The following is a 17,064-nucleotide window of genomic DNA, read 5'->3' on the forward strand; positions in this document are numbered from 1 at the left end:
GCTGTCAAACTTCTGTCCTCGAGGGCCATTTTCCATCCCTCCCCTGCTGTGGCACACCTGATTCTGATGTCATCAGGCTCCAGCAGAGCTTGCTGTTGAGCTGATCATTTGAATCAGGTATGATGCAACAGGGTGAGATGGAAATCATAGAGGAAATCAGCCCTCCAGGACCGGAGTTTGACACATACGATAGATATACGGTACCTACAAAATTTGCTGTTGCTAAATGAAACTGTACGGTACTTCTGTTGACGTAATTGTTTTGGTTTTTTTTTTTTGTGGGATCCTGTCCCACAGGGTGCCGGAGCACAAGGTGCTTCTCCTTGTATCAGTGTTTTCATGCCGACAGTTGTGGCAGCGTGATGGATAAAAAAATAAATAAATAAACAAATGTCGTCAAAAGATATTTCCAATGTCAAGGGAGCTGATCTGTTCTGTATGAAACATGTCCGTTTCGACAAATTCAATCTGAAATGCTCCACTCATAGCCACTTGGCACAAAGCTTGACAATAACAAGGCGCGCTTACTGGCAACATACTTCCGAATGGATCCTGTCTCCCGTCATGTTTGACACGTCCTGGAATATAAAGCAATATGTCCCGTGGTACGTGAGTCTGCATGTCCGGGATGCTGGAAACTGTCCCCGGCAGCCAGCAGCTTGTCAAAACGGAGGGAACATGACAATTGTTTCCCCTCGTTATCCCCTCTCACTTCCTAATAAAAGTGGAAAAGTCACAGAAAGGTAGTATTTTTCTTAAAAAAAAAAAGTGGTGGTGATATGGAGAGATGTCAGTGCGGCGTCAGTCATTGTGACATTATCAGACTTTTGCAGAAGGCTTGTTTCACAGCAGGTGGTAAGTACTCATCGCCACTGCCCAACAAAAAAGTGGCTAATCCCCTCGGTGTACAAGATGAGGACTTCATAAGCATCTCCTCAATCCTCTTCTTTCCAATGTGCATGTTAGACTGACATGTAAACGTTGGAGGGGGGCCATTGGGTCGACCTCTGGAACAGGTGCTGTCGCCACTTGACGCACCAGCGGTGCCAAAGAACTTCCCAGAACAGGAAGCAGTGCATCACTTGAAATAGATTTAGTGTGACTTCCAGTTCATCAATTCAAACTTTTCCAATACAGAAATTGGAGTGACCAGACAGACCATCGCTATTCACACTGGATTCGTTTTTTTTACAACAAAAAAAAAAAAGACTTTGATGAAACAGGAACATGACCTTTCATCAAAATGAATACATGAAACAATTTCGTGAACTTAAGGTCCAGACCTATCCGGATCACATGTAATTTTAGTCAATAGTTGAGTATTGTGGTTGGATTCAATCTCTCAATAGATAGGCAGACAGATAGCTAGCCAGCTAGCCAGCAAGCTAGCTAGCTAGCTAGCTACATAGATAGATAGATAGATAGATAGATAGATAGATAGATAGATAGATAGATAGATAGATAGATAGATCGATCGATAGATAGAGCGAGAGGGAGAGATATATAGATATTTTTTTCCTTTTATACGCTCAAAGATGAGCTATCGATTAGGCAGCTTCTTTGGCAACAGTGCAACAGTGGGCGCTGCCAACACTCCACCGGCTGCAGAGATTATGGAGAAAATGGTAATCGAGTACCCCGGCAGGCTAATCTTCTCTTGGCTAACCTCAGTTGACATCATTGATTGGCACCCGAATGAAGAATTAATGTTAAAGATTCTCGTATAGATTCTTTTACAGGGCAGATCAATCTGCGACTTGAATATGCCTTTTTTTTTAGATGTTGTCTCACCGCTTTGTCTTCGCGGTACTGATCTATTTTTATATTTAGCTTCACAAAGTAACTTGAGCGCCAATCTGGGCCTGAGTAATGTAAAATAGTCTTTGTTACAGCGTATCAACACTAATTCTTCTAAGAGGTGAAGGTGCTTTGGTAGGGGACTGCTGTTTTTGTTAGCAACAGTTAGCCACACGGTTGATGTCCATATGTGAGCAAGAGTTTATTTCCTTCATGTTCATGGATGAGCAAGATGCACTGAAATGACTTGGTGATTACTGATGACATTTTTATTGGGGTTGCATAAATTTGACGTGAGGTGATTACTTATATGTGATATGCAAGCTCCATACAGGAAGGCCTGGAATAAAAACTTGCACCCCTTGCACTCTGAAGTGGACGTGCTTCATAACATTATAGTTGACTATAAAAACTCTTCAGTGGACGACTCCCTATCCTTAACGTCTTACTTTACCGAAACCCTCATCCTTCACCCATAACCCTAACCGCAATTCTTACTTCTCCCTTAATCATTTTTCTCCACCAGGGAAAAACAAGGCAAGAAAAAAAAAAATCTCTCGGAAAAAGCTTTAGAATAATCCAGCAGTTGAAGAACACTCCACATTTATTGGCAGATTTACCAAAATAAACAACTCTGCGAGAAAAGAAGATAAATCACATTGTGTCTTTGTTAAGACCCACCGATGCACAATACCTACTTAATTTGGAGAATAATAGCATGCAAATTGATTTTTATTTCTTGTTTGTTTGTTTGTTTTTTTCAACATAATTTTCTCACAGTAGTCCTGAGATAAGGATATATCGCAAAGGAGTCATTTACTGGAACTGGGGCACGTGTGTGTGTGTGTGTGTGTGTGTGTGTGTGTCTGTGTTTGTGTGTGCAAGTCCGTGTTCTCCTGTGTGTGTGTGCGCGCACGCGCGCGCGCGAGCGCGAGCGGGCAGCTCGTGGGATGAGTCTCCGGCTAAACTGGGCAGTCCAGACCGACCTGAGGTGACGTGCATGCAGACCTTCCCCTCCCGCATTCCCCACAACACACTCCATTGTTCAAGTGAGCTACTGCCCCCTGGTGGCCGCTACCGTGATCCCCGATGCGAAGAGCCAGCATCTTCATTTCAGATGTAACAAGTCGCTTCTGCGTTTTGCCAAATTAGGCCTCATGAATTTTTAGCCGCATGCGTCAGCGCGTCCCCGAACGCCCCCTACAGGCTCATGCTTCGTTCGAGGTAATCCGTGATGACTGCCCTGAGGACACAGAGCGCCATGTAAGGACCAAAATGTCCTTTCACTGATGCTCAAGACGTGTGGAATATGACGTTTCATACGTAATACACATGCACAACTTTGCAACTTCTATTTATTTCCAGTCAAAGGGCCGTTCTGAATGTCAATTAATTTAAATGCCACTTGGTCATTTGCATATTATAAATTACCTTTATGAGTATTTTGATAATGCAAAGAAAAATATTCAGTTAAGATAATAATTACTTTTTTTTTAAATTTACAGTACAGTACATATTTTTCATAAAATTAATAATTATTGATTTCAGCTACGTGGCCCATAGGAAAAAAATAATACAGAAAAACAAAATAAGAAAGCAGAGTCCTAGAATCTTTTTTCCTAGCTTTCCATGGTCTAATATTTTAAGGATCTTCAGATCAAAATTTATTGATAATTTTCCTATTTGTGACTGTCATGCCCCTGTCTGACTGTCATGTTTGTTTGTCTCACCACAGACATCCTGATCAACTCCATTCAGTCACAACAAAGACAGTCAGTGCATCGCCACGTCATTTTCGGTTACTAGGTTATGGCCGTCATCACCGCGACCGCAGCGAAATATGCGGCGACCCCGCCTCCTTCATAGCTCCCTTTTGACGATCAAACGGTAATTGGGACTGTGCCGGGCATGCCTCATGTCTCCTAATTGCCTGGCCGTCTCTCACGCTGAAGACTCGTTAACGGCGGCCACCTCTGCAGCCTCCCGTCTTGACGGTGGTCTTAATTGGACCGCGCCGTCAGCAAACAACAACAGCGCTGCCACAAGTGCCGCTTTGGCTCCTGTCGCGTCATTTATTATTATTTTTGTATAATGGCTGGCGCACTTCTAAGCATCTTTGAACGACAACGCTCTCTTTCTGTCTGTAAATCCGCAACAAACGCCTCAGTCCCACTCTCGGCCCCACCGCACCGCCACTACCCCACTTTCATCCACTCAACAATCCGGCGTTTGTGCTTGGAAAAAGGGGCGCTTTTGGCTCAAAACATCAGCGTCAGTCGAGCCAATTAACCTTTTGCGAGTGTGTTTGTGGGTGGGCGTGTGCGTGAGACAAATTTTCGCCAACAACGCCAAAAAAAGGGGGTTGTTGTGTAGATCACATGGATGATGTCTTGAGAGACACTCATACTAGAGAGACACTCAAAAGAAGATCATAGCCCCTTTCCCGCTCCCTGCAAAGCCGTAATTTTCCATGCTGTTAAATGGCACCAAAATGGGGGTTATAAAGTACAGACCAGGCAATTTTCCACCTTTTTTTCTTGACAGGTTCTTGTTTGGTATGAACATCGCCAACTCGGAATATGGGGTAAAAAGTCGATCTGGCCGGGGTTATTCATAAAATAAATACATTCGTAAAATCATTTGACCGTACATATAGAAATTTTTCTGATCACTTTTTCAGATCACCCCTTTCTATATAAATAGTATCAACATGAAAAAGGGGGCTCAAAGTCAACTCATGTCACATTCCGTCTACCAAGGTACTTAAAGAACCATATAAGTGCAAAACACTCAAAAACTACCCTTAAAACCCAACATTTTTTTTCAAAGCCTTCCCATGTCACTGTACAGAATGTGGGGGCAAAGTTGACCTGCAACTATTCCGGCTTCAAAGGTAGTAACATAGGCAGGTGATACCTGTGTGTCAACGTTTCCATTGTTTTCCCCCAAGTTGGACATCTCATCAATATTGGACCTTTGGAGTTAGGAACAGGATGAGTATCTGTTCCCTAAGAATGGCACCAACATGGAATGGGGGGGGATACAAAGTTGAATATTGCGCTTTCAGAGGTAGTAAAAGCTCCATCACAGATCTTTTTTTCAAGTCGATGTATGAACAGCACATGAAAAGAAAGGTATGATGTCGGTCTGGCGGGTTTTCTGCCTTTGGAGTTGGTGACAGAGCCATAACAGAGGCAGGACGAAGTGTTGTAAAGCCCGTTTATCCCGCCTGTAAAACCCAACATTTTCTCCCTTTTATTCTAGATTGCGCTTTGCAATCAACGGCACTGACAAAACACAACACGACGTTGATTGATGTTTGGGAGGGAAAGAGGAAAAAAAAAGTATTCTTCCCACTTACCGGTTCCTCTCGCTCGGCGCAAAGCCCGGCGGAGCTCGCTTGAGTGATGGAGACGGCGGCGGATGAGCGGGAGGATGGACGGAACGCGGCGTGGGGTCAGCGGCTCAGCGATGACCTGCAAGGAACTCCATTATTCCTCCATCTCGTCTCTGACCGCTGCCATTTATTCCGCCACTCCAACTCACGCGTGTGCACTTTGCAGGGAAACTTTCGGCGCATACCTTTTCCGTGCGCTGTGATTTAGGATGAAACAGAAAGGCTAATATGTTACATCACAACGTCGACTGTTGTGGGCACACGTGTTGGGGGGGGGGGGGGTCCAAGTCGTCCAAGAGACAGGTGACACCTTTGTTCCAAACCCCTTTACACTGCCCACAAACTCTTTTTTTGCAATGCTTGTTGAGACAGACCTTTTTTTTTTTCTGCCGCTCTTTTCCTTATATAACACAACAGATGCTCCACAACGTGTTCCCACAATGCATCACGAGTCGGTCGGTGTCAGCAGGGTGAAATTACGACACGGCTGTGAGCGCACACGCAAACTATACTTCATGTAAAATAGGCGGCTGCTCTCCATGCAAATTGTCTCTCTCTCTGGGGGGGGGATGTATTATGGAATTCTTATTACCTCTCAGTGCGTGTGTCTAATGAGTGAGTGAAAAGACATTACATCACCACGCAGAGTTATGCAAAGGTGCTTTTTATGCAAATGGCACCTTTTTTTTTTTTTTAGATTAGCACCATCTAATGTCGTCCTTACAAGAAATGCGCTCACGATATTCAAATTCGAGGCTTGTTTGCTCACCAACTGCCCCCATCGGAAATAACACAATAAGTGCTGCTGTTGTTTAGAAAGTCATTAGGAAAAGGTGAGAATAATGCGCAGCATATTTCTTGCGATGGTGAAATTGGCTCGTTTTTTTTTTTTTTACCGGCAGATCTGTCTCGTGTAAGACGGAGTTAGCCAACCATGATACCGCCGGTAGTGAGCTCAGCTTTTGTGGGAAAATATGTGAGCTCCCTTAAGATGACACTGTTTATCATGAACACGTCAACCACAGAAAACTGCTTCGTTTAACCCTTAACCACCTTGACGTGCCCCACTCTCATCGGTCGCCCAACCTGAGGAGATCCTATGACAAGATCGCATGCAGCGTTTCATCACCATCCATCCATTCATCCATTTTCTACCGCTTATCTGGGGTCGGGTCGCGGGGGCAACAGCTTTAGCAGGGAAATCCAGACTTCCCTCTCCCCAGCCACTTGTTCCAGCTCTTCCCGAGGGATCCCGAGGCGTTCCCAGGCCAGCTGGGTGCCATCGTCTCTCCAGCGTGTCCTGGGTCGTCCTCGGGGCCTCATGCCATTGGGACATGCCCGTAGCACCTCACCAGGGAGCCGTCCAGGAGCCATCCAAACAGATACCCGAGCCACCTCATCTGGCTCCTCTCGACGTGTTGGAGAAGCGGCTCGACTCTGAGCCTCTCCCGGATGGCCAAGCTTCTCACCTTATCTCTAATGGAGAGCCCGGACACGCTGCGGAGAAAACTCATTTCAGCCGCTTGTATCCGGGATCTCGTCCTTTTGGTCACGACCCATAGCTCGTGACCATAGTAGGTCACCTTATCATGCTGGAGGACTTTGTGTGTCCCAATGATCCAAGGAGCTATGTTGTCTGGGGCTTTATGCCCCTGGCAGGGTCACCCATGACAACGAGGTTCTAGGTGACGGGCCAGACAAAGCACAGCTCAATAGACCCCTTATGATGCGAAAGATATATGGATCTGAGTTTCCCTTTCCCAGACGCGAGTCACCAGGGTCCCCCCTCTGGAGCCAGTCCTGAAGGTGGGGCTCGCTGGCGAGCAACTGGGACCCGGCCGGGCTCGGCCCGAAAAGGCAACGTGGGCTCACCACCTATGGGAGGGGCCAAAGGGGTCGGATGCAATGTGAGCTGGGAGTCAGCCAAAGGCGTGGACCTTGGCGGTGCGATCTTCGGCTACAGAAGCTAGCTCGAGGGACATTTTATCACCAGGCCAACAAAATGCAATTTGCAATTCATTGAGATGGGTGCCACAATATATCACAAACAAAATGCTCCCAGCCCAAATCAACAGCTTAGTTGAACATTAGAATCAGGATAGCAAATATTGGCAAGAGTGTCATGGTAGTGCTTCGGCTATAAAGGGCTTCTTTTCGCTCTAGATCTTCACCCAGCGTGGCTGCTAAGTCTTTTGTGAAGAAACTCGGTGTTGTCTGTTTTTTTTATGTTAATCAGCACCCTGACCTCGGTGGTCACTTGTTGCTAATTAGTGTTCAATCTCTGTTATTTCCTCTGTGAGTTCACAGTACTTTCATTTGTGTTTTGCACATCAAAGGAGAAGTGTGTAGCTGTGTAGGAAAGCCAGCTGGCCCATGTAGCAGATTTGAACAAAGCGTGACTGATGTCTTCTTCTCTGCTAATAGACTGACTCCCATTCGGTAAGATTAATAGCGGCCTCCTAAAAGGCGCCTTCGTGGCCAGCCGAAGGCGAAGCCGCAAATCAGCGTCTTCACTCCCACGTTTTATGTTTGTCATTTCCCTTTGAGGACGACCCGGACAGGGATGATTGGGGCTGTATTAAAATGTTCTTCTCTGTATATTTGAACAGCAGACGGGTGGGGTGGGGGGGAGGCAGTTGTAGAACTTTTGAGGCATATTTTTTTTCCAGGTGTGATGTCATTAACCTGAGGAAAGTGCCAGCAGACGCTAGGATAAGACCAATCAGAAGGTCGCAGTCAAAGGAAGGAGCCGGTTCGAATTGGATTGACCCCCACATGGGGGTCCGCCGCTGAGGAAGTACATGTGACGTGCAGAGTCACCAACTCAGGAAAAAAAGACCCTCTTTCCGAGGCTTAACAAAACTCAAGCTTATCAAGCCAGGAACGAGCAGTGTGTTCATGGGGGGGGACATGAAACATTTGTTTAATTTGGTGTCATTGACCTCAAAAGGAAAGATATATTGTAGAATGAACGAAGATGGTCACTTCACCCCGTTGGGTCACTATACAAAAACATGTTTCCACAATGAGCTTTCTTTTAAGAAAATAATTCACCTTTTTTCCCCACTTCTCTCAGAAATTTCCACTTCCTGTCATTTTGTTTGTTTTTTCATTTACCCGTATTTGTATTCCTTTTCCACTCGGTGGGCAATTATATTCAGTCTTCACAAGATGTCCTGGCAAGGGACTTACCTGTTTAATAGCCAATTTACTCTCTTCCCTACTTTACAAGCACTTCATTTTAATAAACACATTCCGGCTTCTATTTAAGCTCAATTAGGAGACATGAATCACAATCCTGTTGTTGTAAATAACATGAGGGTTTTTTTATACTTGGGGTGGGGGGGGGGGATTAGATTCAGCAGCAAAACCCTTTGCACTTGATTCAGTAGGGCTGCGACAGCATATGTTTAAAAAAATTGTTTAAAAAAAAAGATATATATATAGTCATGTCAATTTAATAAGTGACCCACGGACCATTTGCCAATTACACCCCCCACTAATCTTTAAATAGGAATAATTTTTGTGCATAACCCACGAACACCTTTCAAGGAAACTTCCAAATGAGCTCGCGAGCGTCTTTGAAGCTTCCCACTCCAACCCGCGGCAACTCAGGCAGCCGTTTCGCCGCGATGCCATAAACGCCCCCGAGTCACAGTGAACGTGGGGGCAGGAGATGATGAGCCGCGCGTGGCAGAATGCTCCCGTGGCAAAGTTATACCTGGAGCCCAAACAAAGAGAGCGTACCGAAATAGTCCCGACGTTTTGAGCTGAAATGTTGTTGCTCCACTTTGTGTTTAGTATTCATGGCTGAGGACCTGAGAGGAAATTGCTTTGGCGAATGAAAATGACACACACACACACACACACACACACACACACACACACACACACACATATATATATATATACACACACACAAAAAAAAAAAACAATTCAAGCTGCGAGCAACAACGGATGGGCCATGCCACCCTCTTTTGTGAGAATGCACGATATGTTCATCAATTTTATGCCATGCCCCATCCACATTCGGCGCCTTCCGTCCAGCCAGGATTGCTGGTTTAGAATAAGGTTTACTTTTTCACACTAAATCCTCAAAACGGGATACGCTTCAAACATGCAACTTCCTTTTCAGTTCCAAGCATGTGACCTTCACTTTTGGGAGACATGTCCTCCAAAATCCATGTCGAAAAGGTAAAACTGGAGTCCGGGGGGCGATTTTATTTATTTTTTGTTTGATTTAACTTTCCTGTTGCTGCTCTCTATTTTGCAGTTGTTATACTCCATTGTTTTGTTTGGCATTGTGATCCGGTACGGAGACCGGAATGCGGGGAAACTTCAAGTTCGCCCTTTCACCCTCCATCTGCCTACGCCATGATTATACAATTGATTTTTTTTTTTCACCTCCATCTTGCGACCACTGCTCGCCAGTATGGGAGCAGTAATAACAATCTATCCGGGCTCCGTTTTCCATTACGGTGGAGAGCCGAGGCCAAAGCCGAGTAAAAACGGCGCATTTTATGATTTATGGGCTCTATTTGACCCCTTGCTTATTAGACGCAGCTAAGCTAGCTACATGACGTACATGTTCTGGTAAACGGACTGCAAGCATTTGATGGAAACGACCGCATGAAGTCCTCCTCGCTGAGTGGAACGAGAGTTGTCTGTCCGCTTTATTCCTTCCCGTGCAAGGCAGATCTCGGATGCGGCCACGATTACAAACATACAACTGTTTACAGCAGCGAGTCCAGAAGAGAGTCAGTGACTACCATTTGCCTCACCGCTGTATCAAAGTCAAAATTCGGCAATACTCGCAGGGATAACTGCCCACGCATGAGCAAGGAATACACTTGATCTTGAGTTCGAGTTGTTCAAATCCTGATCCCGATTGTGTTTGAGAGTCAACCTAATCGGGTTGAATGTCACGCTTGGCCACTGCCGGATCATGTTAGAGCTTGAACAAGTGTTTCCTCGAGGCGCCTCCACATTGATTAGCCTTTTTCTGAATGCATTTATACATGGCAGGCGCCACCTTACCCACCCGCCGCGATCCGATCCAATCCCACCCCAGCCACTCTCTCGCTCTCTATCGCTGAAGATAATATTTAACAGCTGACCTTATCTCGCCAACCGCCGGTGCACAGGAGGGAGCGCGGTAACGCCTGACATGCGTATGCTAATCCGCAGGCGGCTGGGCTTATTAAAAGATGAATATCGGCGACAGGGCGGTAAGCGCAAGGTGGGCCGCGGGTGGAGACGGCGTCACATGTCAACGGTCACACTCGAAGCAGCGTGTAATGATGCCCTGAATCTGAAACATGTTCAATTTGTTGTATTAGCAGTCCAGTAATCGGGATCGGGACCAAGCCCTGATGCGAAAAGAGAAAGGTCACAAGTTAAGTGACGGCCCCGCTAAAATGTGAGTAATAGCCTGTATTCATAGGTCAAAGTGGAAGTGGAACACAAACTACGACCCCAAGACTTAAAATTTTGTATTCAACATTATCGGAAAAATAAATAATTTTCCTGCGATTGGCTGGCAACCGCTTCAGGGTGTCCCCCGCCTACTGCCCAAAGACAGCTGGGATAGGCTCCAGCACCCCCCGCGACCCAAGTGAGGATTAAGCGGTTCAAAAAATGAATGAATGAATGAATAAAAAATTTTCAGGACAAAAAAAAAAAAAAAATGTACGAGAATCATGTGTACATCCCTCATGTGGCAAAGACTCTCCGTAATTTTCACTTACTAACAAGGACAAACTTACGTCCCCCTCGAACAAAAAAATTCACGATAGCAAAATGCGTTCATATATTGCTATTAGCAGTACAACCAAAAAACTCCAGTTTAATCTCACCTACAGCCGATTATATTAATCAAGCATCATTTCAAAAGTGATCTTATTTTATATTATAAAAACGTGTTCATAAAAATCGATCAATAAATAACCCTCTTACCTCATCAAAACTTTTCCTACAATAGACTGAGCCACTACATGAAGAAATATGATATTTTATTTTTATGGCAGTTGATTTTGAAGCAACTGAGTCCCACATCCTTTTTTTTTTTGCCTCTTGGCCATGACAACAATAAAATATCCACATAAAAATACAGCTGACAAGCTGAATGACGTGTCTTTTCAAGCCACGTGCGTGGGCGCCGATGACTTTGGCCGACTTCAACGTTCTGTCACATCCCATCACGCTCGCAGATGCGAAATGCCATACCACACACCACCCTGACGCGTAAACATTTGAAAATGCTCAGGAAAGAATGTTAATTATTCATCTTCCGCATCGCCTGGTGACTTTTTATTCCGTTTGTGTCACATAAGCAATACTGAGATAAGACACACCTCGGAGCGCACGTTGGGTGTAAATAAATACCCTACTTAAGTAGTATTCCTGGAGGACATTTGCTCTGCTAAATATCTTGTTTTTCTTAACGCGCTTGCACATGCTCGATCGAGGGCGTGACGCGTTCAAGGGCAAAACATTTTCACTGACAATTCTATAAACGGACGCTTGTCAAAATAGATTTTTTTTTTTTTTTTTTTTTGCAAATAGGGTGTTATGTTTTACTTTCAGTAACTTTGTATTTCAGGCAATACCAATTCCACCCAAACTATAAGCAAACATGCAAACTGAATTCATTCATTCCATAGTCAAACTGTCGCTATTTTGAAGCATTTATTAACTGTAAATGGGGTCAGCATCCCAAAATGTTGAAGGAGGCATATTGGACAAAAAAAAACAAAAAACGAGTATGTCTGGAGCCACAAAACACCAAAAATGTTGAAGGAGCCATATTGGACAGAAAAAACAAAAAACGAGTATGTCTGGAGCCACAAAAGAAACAAAACCCTTTAAGCCTTGAAATAAAGGCAACACATTCCGTATTTATCAATATTAGCCTACTATCAAAAGTTGACTACAAATACTATATTTACCCCTGCACTGCATCCTGTAGAGCAGGTGTGCCCAACCTTTTTTGACAGATCTACTTTTCGATCAAACAACCTCCCGAGAGCGACCCGTTACCGCATGCACGCATACGTACGCACTTCCACACGCATGCCTACCTACCTTCGTCGAGACCAGACGCGGAGGCTTTCGACGCACTTTTCAGCGTGTCAACTACGTTGCTCACGTGTACCGTTTTAAAATGCTTCTATCGGACCTCCAGATTCCCATTCTTTGCCAGTACTCTCGGTGAATTGTACATGAAACGGCGTGTTTTTTTGTTTGTTTGTTTTTTTGCAACAGCCACCTTCCCGGCATCTCGCCCTGTTTGTTTATAGAAACGTGTGTCGCAGGCTATGACGCATATCTTCGTTGACAAAAATGTTGAAATTTAAATTTTATTCTACACATTTTTACAGCATTAGGAAACATAAAGAATGTTTTTCCTCCTACTTAAACCATATTGAAACAAAAAATATATTTCCTTCCGACATATTTTTCCATTTTCAAACAATTTTTTGAAAAAGCTTCGGGGAGCCACTAGGGCGGCGCTAAAGAGGTATAGGTAATGGTTAAAGTTCAAAAAAAAAAGGGGGGGGGGAATTCTGTTTACCTTTTTGACGTTGGGAAAATAGTCAAATAGGTCAATCTTGTGAAGTCACGCCAGATGTCAGATCAATGGCAGTTAGAGCACCAGTGTTCATTTTACCAAAAATGTGAGCATTTAAATGTTGATGTCTCTCAGGTTTGAACAACGAAACAATTTTTGTCATCGACTACAAAGTTGCGTTAAAGTCAGTGATCTTACAAGACCGAGTTATTGTTTTTTTTTTTGGCACACTTGCAAAGCCTTTGTCTTTCATTTTGGTGGTTTTGATTGTCTCAAAATTTGAAGGCTTCACATAATGGCATAAAAAGAAAAAAACGTGTTTGTACACCCAGTAAAACAACAGTTTTAGACAAGCATTAAAATGTCAAGTAAGGCGCGGTTGAAAAGGTGCTAATGCAACCTATTTATCTTATTTGTACTTTTTCAGCCATGAGATGGGCTGCAAAATGTTTCATTCCGGTGAACGCGGAAGGCACCTATTTATTTTCTTTACGTGTCACGGATGCTGCGCATTAATCTACATTAAAGCGCAAATGCGATTGATTCGACGACTTCATTTTCCATCTACGGGGCACCTTTACAGAAAGTGAAGATGAAGAGGCTCTCATATTAATTGACGTGTGTGTGTGCGTTATTTATTGTCAGAGATGGAATGAATTATATGCTTAAAAAAATCTGCGAGGATGCTTATAAAGCTCTTGGCTCGTACAAAAATCAGTGATGTGCCCAGCATTAATGGAACAGCGGCCACCTACCAGAAACCAATCTGTTGACGTTGGCAACCATGCCAGTGGGCTTTTTGGCTTGTTAATGAGCCGCTGCAGCGTTTGGTCCAGCCAGCGCAATCCGAGTTCCAAACTTTTTTACTTTCTTACCCAAAATCTACTTTACTCGACAAGCGAAAGAAAGGAAGCAGAAATGAATGAAAAAGTTTGCGGTTGAATGTTATCAACTCATGCAACTGTTTTTTTCAAAAACCAAAGCTGATGTCTTATGTAAGGCCCTACATTTTGGGGGCCTATTTTTGCATGTCTCACGTGCCACAATTTCCTTGAAAAAGAACCCGACCTGACCGACGAACCAGAGTCGGTAAATAAAACAAAATATGTCTTATGCAAGTAGCTTGTATTCAAGCTCAGAGCTACAAACTATGAAACACTTTTTCAATCTTACAAACTTTTTCCTTTGTGGTTGCAGGTTCAAGTTGACCCCTGCTAGCTTAAATCTACTGTTTCCAGTTTACTAGCTAATGCTTTACGAGATAAATTCAGAGTAAAAAGCTACAGGCTATTAATTAAACTAAAAATGCGAACTTCACTTCTAAACAACCAACTTTTCTTGACCTCATCGGCTACATCCTACTCGGTTCTTGATACAGTGCTATATCCAGGTTACCAGTTACAAACAATCGTCTGTAGTCCGCTAGCCACAATATGAACATTAATAACGGCTTTTAAATGTCACTTGCTCGGACTCGAGCTCATACCGCAGGAGGGCACAATCCAACAGAAGGGTGACATTATTTCTAAAATGGTAATAGTGCTCTTAATATTAGCATTATTAAAATGCAATAATATATGGAATTTCACGTCTCCTCCAGCGTTGCATCATCTGTGAGAAAGCGGCGTTCACGGCTTCAATTTCATTTAGCGCCATTAGAAATTCATTTCCCAGCAAATGACTTTCCCTCAAGATGTTCCCACACGACCTACTTTTTTCATTTTTTTTTCCCTAACTCAAGTAGGTTCTCTTCATCATCACCATACGTGAATCCTAAACAGCTCATTCTTCGCAGAGAGGCGGCTTATTATTATTGAAGCTGGTGGGGTCACTGCAAGGGGAGAAAATGGCAGATGATTTACATTTTGGCTACACTGAGATACAAGAGAAGGGCTTGCAGCAGTTACTGCTGCATTCAACACTCTCTCTCTCTCTCTCTCTCTCTCTACTGCCCGAAGATGAAGAAAGTGTGTGTGTGTGTGTGTGTGTGTGTGTGTGTGTGTGTGTGTGTGTGTGTGTGTGTATCTGTGCGTACTGTGTATGTGTGTGTGTGTGTGTGAGATTTCCCACCAAATTCCTTGATCCTGTCTTGACCGATGCGCCACCACCCGTTTTGTCGTCGACTACAATTACTACTTACACATTAAAGTTCAGTGAAAGTTTTGCAAAGCTTGCTCGCATATTTTTTGGGTGTGCCATCTGTGTCCCTTCATATTACTCCCATCATTTCACTATGTTTCGAATTTTCAAACAAATACAGTATAATATCTTCCAGCAATCTTCCAGCAACAGACTTCACAGTGAAATGCGATTATTAACTTCTTACTAACCAGTTTCTAACCATTACCTGGAGTCTGCGAGCTTAAGGCTACTACCTCCAGTCTACTCATTGCCACGTCTGTGAGCAATTCATAAAAGTTTCATAAATTTCGGCCCAAATTCCATCTAGTTCCAGCTAGGTGCATATGGTTTATTCTCCGTGATCTGACATATCGGTTACAAGGCTCTTGACAAAAAGCCTGGCGGTTAACTAGGAGGCGTCTGCAGCTGACACGTGTAACTTTTAAGCGTGAAATGAACATCCTTACTGTTCATGTCCACGCCAACAAGACTTAACAATAGAGGTGATGTAAGTACAGTGCTCCCCACCCGTCCTTTTTTTTTTTTTTCTAATTTCCTGCTTCACTGGGCATCCTATGGTGATAAGTGGGGGAGGGGCCCTATTCTGGGGGTAATATACACCCTCAACATGACATCACACTTACTATGCAACACATACTATATGAGTTTGTGCATGAGTGTGTGGACACTGACCAAAAATAAATGAAGATTTCTCAGGGGGCTGTTTACGCGCCATTGCTTCTGAGAAAGAAATGCAGCAAGGGTCGTTAAAAGAATGGGACCAGAAGAAATAACAGCGAACTTTGTCCCTAACAGAGATCATAATTAAAGTTACGAGCAGCAATTGCAATTGTCCTTGCGACCACTTTATCAGGGCAAATCTGCAAAATGATTATTAAGCTTTCTCATTTCGGAGATTTCCCCAGCAGGAGTTTGTTCAAATAAGAGATCTGAAATTCAGCCCAGGGACTGTCTCCAACCAAAATGGACACCTTCGTGTTTCATTTTAAAATATAGGTCCTTTGTATTTTCATAGATAAAGACGTTTATGTTTCAACTTGCGTGTCATGTCTGCTTCTGGGTCCTCATTCCGCTCCTCACATGACAAGTTTGCCATTCACAAATTCAAATATTGGCAGATTTTTATGGGCCACATATCCTCCGTTCTTCACTCACTGTTTTTATCAGGCCAAGGGCCAAAGCGATGATGATACTCTTGTAGTAGTGTAGCAGCAGTATTGGTTTGGCGACATCTTGTGGCATCTTGGTGCCAAAGAACTATGTTGAAGTGAGTTAAGGAGCTTCATTTCAACAAAAGTAGTCGCTGCTGTATTTTATGGTATTATTTTTAGCAGGAAAACACTGTATTTATTAAAGATTGGCCAATATTTGCTGGAGTCGTGATTTGATCCAAGCTAAAAACACACTTCCTGTTAGCGACTTGCTGCGAGCAACTCGGCAGCGTCTTCACCACCTTTGCTCTTTGAAGATGTCGAAAAGATGTGAGGTGCAAATTTTCTCACTTTGAAAGTGTCAAAGGGATGTCACAGCCTTTTCACATTGGTATAAGTCACTTTGATTTTCTTACAACGATACAAAAATCAACTCTAAAATGCTAAGGGCAACCTTTTCCAGTGGTCCAGTGTACAAATGTGATCCGATTACATGAATGATTCATGCAAGCTGAATGGTGTCAATTATTCATGTTTACAGTAACAGTCTCCACAGGGCACCTTTGACGACTGGTTGCCAAGACGACAAAACATGTTTATAACTGGCCACGATTACCGTTCCTCTTCCAAGGAATATTTATTGATGTATTTTTTTAACCAAAAAAATAAACTTTCATAGGCTGTGTTATGTTGTTGGTTAAACTCTTTGCAATAAACAGACCCCTCTCACGGACAAAAAACCAAATGTGGGAAGAAGCCGCAGTACCAGCAGATAATTACGCAAAGGAAGAACAGGAAGAGTATGCCAACTACACACAAAGTCTGAGTTTCAACCTCAGAACCGCTTGACTGCGAGGTAGACACTAAAGTGCTTTTATTTCATCTTATGATTAAAAAAAAAAAAGTCTTTATGCTTCTATCGAGGTCATAAAAGAGTGTCGAAGAAGATTTGCGTGGAAGTCTTTTTGTTGTTGTTGTGTTGAGGATTTTTTTTTTTTTTCCCAATG

Source organism: Hippocampus comes, unplaced genomic scaffold, assembly GCF_001891065.2.
Source record: "Hippocampus comes isolate QL1 unplaced genomic scaffold, H_comes_QL1_v1.1 scaffold105, whole genome shotgun sequence".
NCBI classification, from domain to species: Eukaryota; Metazoa; Chordata; class Actinopteri; order Syngnathiformes; family Syngnathidae; genus Hippocampus; species Hippocampus comes.